This window comes from Giraffa tippelskirchi, chromosome 10 (assembly GCF_054371585.1).
Source record: "Giraffa tippelskirchi isolate mGirTip1 chromosome 10, T2T-mGirTip1v1.2.pri, whole genome shotgun sequence".
Lineage (NCBI taxonomy): Eukaryota > Metazoa > Chordata > Mammalia > Artiodactyla > Giraffidae > Giraffa > Giraffa tippelskirchi.
The window spans coordinates 35,536,539-35,547,927 of record NC_137284.1 but is presented as its reverse complement, the minus strand read 5'-3'; the positions used below and the strand labels follow the sequence as shown (position 1 = coordinate 35,547,927).

Genomic DNA, 11,389 nt, shown 5'->3' with positions numbered 1-11,389 from the left:
CTATACCATGCTCTGGAATCCAGTAGTATTTGAATAAGTGTGACTAGATAGAGTAGGAGGGAACAGCCTGAGCCCAGATCTGCAATGGTGTGAAATGAGAACCTGCCTGGTAAACTTAAGGATCAAGGACTTTGGCCCACAAGTGGACTGGCCAGGAGGATGTATATCTGTGTGGGTAATAAATTATGATGTATGTGATATTGGAGTTTATAATAAGAAATATAAATTTGGTCTTCATTCTCATTTCTGGCATCGTTGTTGTTTAGTCGCTAAGCTGTGTCCGACTCTTTGAGATCCCCAAGGACTATGTAGCCCACCAGGCTCCTTTGTCTATAGGATTTCCCAGGCAAGAGTACTGGAGTGGGTTGCCATTTCCTTCTCCAGGGGATTCCCAAGCCAGGGATCAAACCTGGGTCTCCTGCTTTGGCAGGCATATTCTTTTATGATTATTATTATTATTATTGGTCTTCATTGCTGCACATTGGCTTTCTTTAGTTGCAGCAAGCAACTAAAGCCTCATTGTAGTACAAGGGCTTCTCACTGGAGTGGCTTCTCTTTCTGTGGAGCACAGACTCTAGGTGCATAGGCTTCAGTAGTTCCTGACATGGGCTCAGTAGTTATGGCACATGGGTTAGTTGCTCCTCAGAATGTAGGATTTTCTGGGACCAGGAATTGAACCCCTGTCCCCAGCATTGGCATCGGATGCTTTACCACTGAACCACCAGTGACATAGAGTTCTCTGAAACCCTTGGAATTTCCTCTTTTGTTATGTTAGTGAAGTAGCCTTTGGACTACAGTAAGAACAGGGGCTGGAGTAGTATAAGTAACAACCTGGACTTGACTTGTAATTGGCATTTGAAGTGGAGGGTAGTCTTGTGGGACTTTAGTTTTTAACCTACGGAATGTGTTACTACCTCCAGGCAGAGTTGCATTATAGGATAGCTACTGGCTGCTGCTGCTGCTGCTAAGTCGCTTCAGTCATGTCTGACTCTGTGCGACCCCATGGACAGTAGCCCACCAGGCTCTTCCGTCCCTGGGATTCTCCAGGCAAGAACACTGGAGTGGGTTGCCATTTCCTTCTCCAAGGATACCTACTTGATATCTGAGAATTGTTTGGTGGTAAGGGGGCGGGGGGGGGGGCGCGGAAACCCATATATTGGAATCAGTGACCAGAAAGTGAACACCTTTAAATGACAGACTAAGAAGCCTAGACTAGATGCTGATGAAAATGAGTGGGAAACTAACCAACAGAAGTAGCAGATTTTGAAGATTAGCCTGGCAGTGGTAGGTTGAGTCAATGGAAGCAAAGAGCAACTTTTTTTTTTTTAACAACTTCAGAGCCTTACTCCCCTCAAAAGAAAAGTTCATAGCCAGCAAAAATTTTATTTCAACTTAGGTCACTGTATGATTGGGGGCTTCCCGGATGGCTCAGTAGTAAAGAATCCGCTTGCCAATGCAGGAGACACAGGAGACGCAGGTTCTAACCCTGGGCTGGGAAGACTCCCTAGGAGAGGAAATGGCAACCCACTCAGTATTCTTGCCTGAAAAGACCCATGGATAGAGGAGCCTGGCAGGCTACCATCCATGGGTCACAAAGAGTCAGTCACAAATGATCAACTGAGCATGCATGCACTCTGTATGATTACCTCCACATAGCCATTTTTTTTTTTTACCTAAATTCTATTTCTCTCCTTAGACTATGTCCTTGATGATGTCCTATTTACGTTCTTGACTCTTAGTTGGTGGCCACAGATCTTAAGCTTCCTCTTTTGTGTTGCACATGTAGACATGTGCTGTGCTTAGTCGCTCATTTATGTCCGACTCTTTGCGACCCCATGGACTGTAACCCTCCAGACACCTCTGTCCATGGGGATTCTCCAGGCAAGAACACTGGAATGGGTTGCCATGCCCTCCTCCAGGGGATCTTCCCAACCCAGGGATCAAACCCAGGTCTCCTGCATTGCAGGTGGATTCTTTACCATCTGAGCCACCAGGGAAGCCCAAGAATATTGGAGTGGGTAGCCTGTCCCTTCTCCAGGGGATCTTCATGATGCAGGAATCAAGCTGGGGTCTCCTGCATTGCAGGCAGATTCTTTAGCAGCTAAGCTACCAGGGAAGCCGGATAGACATAGTGATGGGCATTCAAAGACAGATGCATGCATTCACTAGGTACCTTGTATAAGTGGAATCAAACAGTATTTGTCTGCACCTCCTGTATATTGGTGGAGTAGGAAATGGCAAACTACTCTAATATTCTTTGCCTGGAAAATCTCATGGACAGAGGCACCTGGTATGCTACAGTCCATGGAGTTGCAAAGAGTCAGACATGACTTAGTGAATAAACAACAACAACTAAACTAAACAACAACTAGACTAAAGTTCTAACACAACAAGCTCGTACCTTTAGGAGCTCACAAGTAAGCACATTCCTCAAGTCCATTCAGGCACAGTCTCTTAGAGGGGAGAAGTGGCAAAGTGAATAAGTCCCTGAGCACCCCTCCTCTCACGAGCACACCAAAACCACAACTATCTGCAGAACAACTGTCGATGACAAAGACTGGAACCTATGAGAACAGAGTCGATGACAAAGACTGGAACCTATGAGAACAGATTTTCTACAACTAAAGACAGGACGAAACCACAACCTTAGGGGCAGCAGTGGGGAACTCATGATACAATCATATCCCACCCCCCAGCATGGGTGACCCACAAATTGGAGAAAAATCATATTGTTGTTCTCCTACAGGAGTGAGAGCCCTGAGCCCCACACAGCAGGCTCTCCTGCATGGGGCGGGGCGGGGGGGGGGCTCTGGCATGGGAGGGAGGAGCCCTGGAGCATTTAATTTTGAAGGACAGCAGTTAATTGCAAGAGCCCTGCAGGTTTGCAAAATAGAGACTTCACTCTCAAAGGGTACACACAAAGTCTCCTGCAACGACAGGACCCAGGGAAAAAGCAGTCATCTAATAGGATGACTGGGTCAGACCTACCTGCTGGTTTTGGAGAGTCTCTCTGAGAAGCAGAGAGGCAGCTGCCTGGCTCTCCTTGGGGCCAGGGACTCGTGGCAGCCATACTCCGGAGCACGTCCACCCAGGCATCAGTGCGGCAGAGGTGGGACCAGGTGGGACCCTCCCTCCAGCTCATCAGTGCCAGGATGCAGCCCCGCCCAACAGCCTGCAGGTGTCCGTTCTGGGGCGCCTCGGGCCAAACAACTTAACTGAGCAAGGACACAGCCCCACCCATCAGCAGTGCCAGTGCCTGGAGCTCAGTTGCTAAGTTGTGTCTGACTCTGCAATCCCATGGACTGTAGCCCACCAGGCTCCTTTGTCCATGGGATTCTCTAGGCAAGAACACTGGAGTAGGTTGCCATGCCCTCCTCCAGGAGACCTTCCTGAGCCAGGGACTGAATCCGAGTCTCCTGCATCTCCTGCATCAGCAGACGGATTCTTTACCACTGAGCCACCAGAGAAGCCCTGGTTCTGATACCCACAAATTATTTAAAGTGTCTGTACCCTTGTCCCCAGGCTCTGAAAGGCTCCACCTACTCATCTCAGCCACTACTTAAGAATACTTTGCTCAAACACAGTAGGTCGGCAATATTTTGTACTTAACAAAGTATATAATTACCCTGGGTGAATAGCTATTCACCCATTTTAGCTCAGAAAGCATTGTAAGTTCACACTTAAGCAAGGAACTTGTGGCCCACCAGGCAGTGTCAGACCCTGGTAAGGCATGGTCCTGAAGAAAGTCGTGTTTTTTGGATTTCACTCTGAAGTGAGGGTTGTCTCAGCTAACTGTAGGTGGACTGTGCCTCTCCATACTGATACTTGGAGATATTCTTGTGGCTCTAGAGTTTACATAGTTAACCAAAGAATTTGTTGAAAAGAACTAAACCTGCTGAGGAATGAATACAATACAGTTTAATCTTTTATGGAAGCAAAAATATGCATAGAACTTTGATATTTTCAAAATTAATCTTCAACACTTTAACTGTGACTCTGAAGGTCCACAGCTTGTAGTAATTTGTAATTTTGTATAAGGATATGGGAGAACTCTTAATTAAGCGTTAGTCTACTTAAATACTGTCTGATTCCACTTATATGAGGTACGTAGAATAGTCAAATTCATAGAGTCAGAAAGTACATTGGTAGATGCCAGGGGCCAGGGAGTGAGGGATGAAGTAGGAGGATGGGGAGTTAGTGTTTAATGGAGACAGAGTTTCAGTTCAGGAAGGTGAAGCATTCAGGAAATGGATGATGGTGAGAGTTGCACAACAATATGAATATACTTGGTGCCACTGAACTATACAGTTAAATATGGTTAAAATAGTATGCTTTATAGTATGTGACCTTTTCTACAATTAAAAAAATTTTTTTTAAAAAAGAGTAAATCTTAGTACTTCTTACTAACAGTAAGTCTACAGTAAGAGAGTCTACTAACCAGCCGAGTCCTCTTTTAAGAATAGTCTTGTTTTCTTCTCATTCTAATTGCATCGTGACTCCCATACCTCTAGGTGAAACAAGAACACCAAAAAAAAAAAAAGCTTTGGGAAGAAATTCAGAAAAGAGAATACAGAGAGACTGAGAAAAGTTTTGTCTTTTGTCAGAAAGTAGAATTCCTATGGTGAGAAGGGTGGGCAAGTCAGCTATTATGGGCTATAATGTTATCTGCTAATTTTGTGGATGATCTGGGGCCGCCTGGCTGAGAAATGCTGAAGGACCACTCTAGCAAAATGCAAAATTAATGGCCCCTCTAGAGGTGTAACTGGAGTGCAGTTCAGGTGTTCACTACTGTACCCTCTTTGCTGATTGCTGACATGACTTTCCATGATGAGCTGGGAATCAGTTGTCTTTGCCTTGGTTCTGGTCTGGGGCCACCTCTCCATTATCTCCCTGCTTGTCTTCTGTCTCTGCACTGGTCTTCCAGGACATTTGCACTACAGAGAATTCTCTGCCTTCATGTATAACATCAGAGGATAACTGTCAACTGAGCTGGACTTCACTGCCGTGTTCGCATAGTTGTGACCATTGGGGTTTCTATTTGCTTTCCCACAAACTGCGTCATCTAGGGAACTGAGTAGTTACAGACTTTTCTCCTCTAGTTCTGCTGATATTTCTGTTGAAGCTGTTCACAGTAAAACACTTTCTTTTTTCTCTGCTAAGTCTGTGGGAGCAAATGCTATATAAATAATCCTGACTTCAGCTGGGAAGACAGTCGGTTCCCTTCTGCATGCCACCAGAAAAGTCTCTCCTCTATACCTCTTCCTTGACTAGAAGGCTTTTCTCTATAGTCATTTTCCCATGCCTCACTGTCACTCTCTTTTTCCTTCCTCTTAGAAGCAGAGCTATATTTCAAAGAGTCTAATAACTGGCCTCTGGGGTTGTGTGGTTAACCATTTCATGTCCACTTAATATAATTATTGCAATTGCTCAGATTCCTGGCCAGTAGAAATGTATGCCCTTTAATCTATCTAATCAGTGACTATTGAAATCAAAGCAATGTTTGTTGAGTCTGGAGAAGTAATAGAATATCTTTACACTTAGCCTTTGTTTATAAATCTAACTATACTTTCTAGATGTTTAGAGTCTAATATATTTTAAATGTTTTATGTATATGTGGATGTACATTCATATTTATATATGTGAGACTATTAAGTTGAAAACATAGTTGTTGTCAAAGTCGTACCTGCTGTTTGCTTGCAGACATCATTGGTTACACGGACCTGAGCTCTGACAACTGTATATTCTCAGCGTCAGGTTGGGCTTGATTTTGAGTAGTTTAAAACAGTTTTACAGACACTCATCCAACGCATAATTTATGCTGGATATGCAAAAAAAAGATATTAACTGGCATTCTTCTTTAGTTTTTTACTGCATTTATTTATTTTAGCAATGTATGTTAAATGAAGTATTGATTTATTTACATAATCTTCTTTGAAATAAGGTCAAAGTAGACAAGACCTTTCAGCACAGCAATTTATCCTTTGAATGTTAATCACAGGCAACAAACATTTAAATTTTTTTGTAAACAAATGGATCTGACATTTAAACTAGCCTGGTCTTTAGCAGCTAGAAATACGTTCCAACACTCACCTATAGTAATACTACATATTTCTGGAAGCAAGTTAACTTTTTTTACCCTTTTTTATTGAAAACCATCATAGCAATTAGAAGAATGTATAATTATAGATTACATTATCATTGATGTTAATTACATCTTTTCCAGCCTGGATCATATGTTTGTCAACGTTGTCCCTATAAGTATCTTGCATCATTCTCTGTGCTTTCTCATTAGTACTTCTTTTTCACATGGCAAATTCATTTTCCTGTATCTTGAATTTAAGTAAAATGCTCATATCTCTTGCTTGACACATTTTAGCAATCACAGGTAAGGCCCTTAATCATTGCACCCGTCCCCGCATTCCCTGCCCCCCACCCCCAGGATTCGCTAATCAAGTCAGAGGCCAGAAAAGCAGGCACTGAAGTGAGGAATACGAAGTGATCATGATCTTATTTAACATCAACATCAGTGAGGAGAGGAGCTCTCTATTTTCTCACTGTGAGTGATAAATATTGTTCTTGCAATTTACCCACTTTAGTTAGTAGATGCACTGCTTCTCCACCATGGGTGTCTTCAACATGGGAAATTTCAACCCAGTAAATTAAACACAGCTAGGCAACATAGAAATCAAATTCATTATTTGTAATCCCAGCCCTCTTATTGAATATACTTGACATTTAATGTAAAGTAGGAACTCCAGTGTCTTCGAATGAGCATTTATAAAGGAGTATAACTTAGTAGATACTCATTCAAAAGTTTATGTTAGAAATTCTACCCTCCTCCATAAAAAGTAAGTCACCTTTAATAGATGTTTTTTCCACTAGAAGATAGGCTGCTAGTAGAGAATTCATATGCCTGCCCAGGTGCACAGTGGTAAAGAATCCACCTGAGAATGCAGGAGACACAAGAGCCGTGAGTTTGATCCCTGGGCTGGGAAGATCCTCTGGAGTAGAATGTGCCATTCTTGCCTGAAAACCTCCACAGACAGAGGAACCTGGTGGGCTACAGTCCACGGGGCTGCAAAGAGTCAGACACGACTGAGCACGCACACAAGAGAATTAATTAATAGAGTTATGTGAATAATTCATTCAGGATAAATGTCCCCCAATTACAAACCCAGCATTTTTAACTGAACCAGTTCCATGTTTAAACAAAGACATCGTTTGTAGGGGGAGGGGAGAGAGGGGAAGAATGGGGAAGAGGCAGGATTCGGTTGAATTTCGTGTTGCTGTCTTCTTTCTCTATTTCACTTTGCACATAATTCTGTAACTTAAAGCTGAGAAATCGGCTCTAGATTTATTAAAAAAAAAATTGGTGACTTGTGCAGGATTGAAATAGACTTTAATTGTTTGAGGTATAAGATTTTGCATTTCTACTGGAAACTCCCCTAAATAAACATCTATATTCTACAGTATAAAGAAGAACAAAATCTGGTCAAAGAGCCAAGAGTTGAGAGACCTGAGTATTGATCCTTATTCTGTTGGGGGATAAATAACCCTAGTCAAGATATTTACCCTCTCTGAGTCTCAGTTAATACAACATGGAAGTCATACAATGTTTCCCTTTAAATTCACTCCCCCCAATGACTGTTTTATCTTTCTCCACTTACTTCACACCTTTAAGAACTCTTTCCTCACTCTCACTCTCAGCTGTTGAGCTTGTTTTTTGTTTCCTGGGGGGAAACACACACACACACACACACACACACACACACACACACACAACTTTGTTTAATCAAAAGAGAACTTTCAAAAGCTCCTATCACCTTATCTGCCTACTTCCCTGCATCTGTGACTTCTCTCCTGAAACTATGGATAGACTTCCTATGTTTCTGGCCAAGGCCTTCTCCTTTCTCTTACTCAAGGAGACACTGACTCAGTAATTCTCTCTTTTGCATTATCAACATTTCCCTCTTCACTGGATCAGTCTCTTTAGAGAAAAATCATACTATTTCTCCCATCTTAAAACAAACAAACTTGCCACAGCAAAACTCGTTGGGAAAGTTCTATGTGTGTGTCCCATTTCTCCTCTTCCACTCTTGAATCTTCTCCATCAGGTTTTCACCCCCATCAACCCCCAAAACTGCTTTGCCTCCTCAGTGTCACAAATTACCTCTACTGTCACTTCTTGTATGTCACCTTATTTCTCTATCAGCAGCATTTGACATTGTTATCCACTCTTCTCTCCTAGAAATACTGGTGTCACTTGGTGTATATGACCCACACTTGTATGATTTTTCTATCTTTCTGGTTTTCAGTTCTCAATCTTGTTTGTGGATTTGCCCTCATTTCCAAGACCTCTGATTTGGAGTGTCCCTGGGCTTTGTATTTCCTTTAATTCTATACCCGCTTCCTCATTGATCTCATCCAGTCTCATGATTTTAGACTCATGTCTATGCCAATGAGTCTCATTGCTATCTGCAGTCTGAACACTGGAACTCTCCCAAGAGCTCAGATCCATATTCAACTTCCCATTTCTCTTGATTGTCTAATAGGATCTCAAACACAGCATGTTCAAAATGGGTCCCTTGATCTTTCATATCTTACTACCAGCAGGTCCTAAAATCTTTCCCACTTCTGTGAAAAAAACTTCATCTTTTTCAGTTGCTCAGGTCAAAAAACTTGGTGTCATCCTTGACTTCTCTCCATCTCTCATACATCATATCTGGATATGATGGATATCATATGATATGTGGATATCATATCATATCCACAAGCAAATTCTATCAGCCGCACCTTAAATCTATATCTAGACCTTGACCATTTCTTAGCATCTTTTTCTTTCCCTCCCAGTCCATACAACTGTCATTGTCTGAAGTATTGCAACTGACCCCTAATGGTCTCCCTAGTTATGTCCTTGCCCCCTTCAATCTATTTTCAACACAAGTATAAGTTAGATCATGTCACTCATGCTCTAAAACCCCTCCTATTCACTCAGAGCAAAAGCCAAATTTTTACTGTTGACCTTGAAGGTCCTGCATGTTAACTCTGATCTTATCCTTTTGGCCTACTCGCTATCCCTCTAATATACCAAGCTCATTTCCACAGCAGATCCTTGCTGATCTCAGCAAAGAGGTGCTCTCAGCCAGGGAGATTCTCTTTTGAAGTATCTGAGTGGCCACCTTTCTTCAACTCTATTAAAAAGTTAGCTTCTCAGTGAGAGTTTTCCTCCCTCCACAGTATACAGACACTTGATATTCCATTTCACTGCTTTTCATTATTCACCTTTACATTTGTCACTGTCAAACATATATTTTATTTATGAAACATATTTGTCTGCTACCTCATTAGAATATAAGTTCATTGGGGGCAGGGAGTTATCTGTTTTGCTCATTATTAAATCTCTATTAATCTAGTATATGAGGAAGAGGGTGATCAATAATGCTTATTGAATGCATAAAGGAGCATGTGAACTCTTTCCAATCCACACCTGGACTATAAGCTAGGAGTTACATGAGTCCAGGGCACAATAAGTCCCAAAATACTGTTTGAATCATTATTTTTTAAAATCACATTTAGTATGTTGTCTATGTTTAATTTCCTTTAAGATCAGTGTTGGAAATTTAACTTTCATGGGACTCAGTTTTCTCTGAGAAGACAACACAGTATATGTATTTGTTCAAGTGAAATATTATTTGTAGAGCCGATGAAAGCAGAGATGACTGTAGGGTATAGCAGGGAATAGAGCCCCTCTCAATTACTTCTATGATACCTCAGAGCGGAGTCTACAATCATTTATTTTTAAAAAACTTATTATTCTTTTATAATAATTCTTATTGGTTCGAATAAATGACTAACCAGAAGAACCCATTCTTTAACTGTCTGAGATATCATTATTATTAGGAATGTTAATGAAATACTGCTCGTATTGTTAATAAAAATTATATGTGGTCATTGGTCTCAGCTGCAGAATACCAACTAGATTTTCAGAGGGACTTCCCATAGGGAACATAGAGAATAGTAGGCAAAAATCACATTCTTTATTCCTAAATGAATTTTAGCCTTAAATCCTAGAAAGAGTGAGCTGGGTCATATGAAAATCTTAGAGGTTTGTCTTGATGCTGTAGCTTCAAAAGGAGCAAAAACAAGCCTGAGCATTTTTTCTCGTGCCCTCTTTTGTACTTTGTCCATAATTTTTCCTCAGCACAAATCAGACATCTCCCTCCCTGAGAGTGAAAGAGAACATGGGTCTAATTAGTTCATGACAATCTGATCCCAGAGAATCGTGTTTATTCAGTAACGCAGGTGGTTATAAATAGGGCAGTCTTTGTGATTAATGGCAACATTATTCTTACTAGAAGCAAAGAAATGCTTCACTTAGTTCATCTCATGAGGTCAGGCTTTATGGCCATTCTCTCTTTGGAATAAAACCACAATATTTACAAGACATAACTGTGTTAGACAATTTAAAGGTATCTGCCAGTTTCCTCCATATTGGTCCCTATATACACATTGGTAAGAAATGATCCTATCTCGCTGGGCGCAGCTAGATATGAACCAAAAGGAATTTACAAGGACCCTTCCTGGGATTTGAAATTGGATCTTAGAGGTGTTCACCTCTCTGTGTTGTTTTCGTGCTTAAACACAAAGATGACATAAAGCTGGGACAGGGACGGGAGCTGCAGCTGATGTGTCTAGCCATGTGTGTGGAGAATGTGGGTCCTCAGAGGGAAAGAAGACTGAGACTGACAAAGGAGAGAAACAGGAGGAGACCATATGACAGGACAGCGAGACCAATGGTGGAGCTGATCGTTGAAAACGCCATTTCTAGACTCTGTCAAAGTCAGATTCCACATCTTTCTTTTGGGGTTTTAGAGATGACACCTATATCCCGACAATAAAATTCCCACTTTAGCTTAAGCAGTTTGAATGAATATCTGTTTTCTAAATAAAATTGTTCCCTGGCCTTCCCTGGTGGGGTAGTTGAGAGGAATCTACCTGCCAACACAGTGAACATAGATTTGATTACTGGTCTGGGAAGATTCCACATGCTGTCGAGCTACTGAGCCCATGAGCCATAACTGCTGAGCCCATGCTCTAGAGCCTATGAGATGCAACTACTGAAGCCCATGAGCCTAGAGGCTGTGCTCTGCAACAAGAGACTGTTGCAGAGCCACCACAATGAAAAGCCCACACACCACAACTAGAAAATGGCCCTCACTCCATGCAACTAGAGAATCCCAAGCAAAGCAACAAAGACCCAGCACAGCCAAAAATAAAAAAATAAACAAAAATTTTAAAAAAGAAAAAAAAATGCTCCTGAAACAGACACTATAGTGACTATACCTTCAAGAAAAAAGTTGCTTCTCTGGCAGCTGTGACTTGATCCTAC

The 11,389-nt window shown here is 41.7% G+C and overlaps 1 protein-coding gene across 12 annotated transcripts in view; it reads left to right on the top strand.

The window, feature by feature from the left end:
* Nucleotides 1-11,389, top strand: part of DLG2 (discs large MAGUK scaffold protein 2) — a 2,308,738-nt gene that overhangs the window by 1,979,205 nt on the left and 318,144 nt on the right. The gene's annotated exons all lie outside the window — the stretch shown is intronic.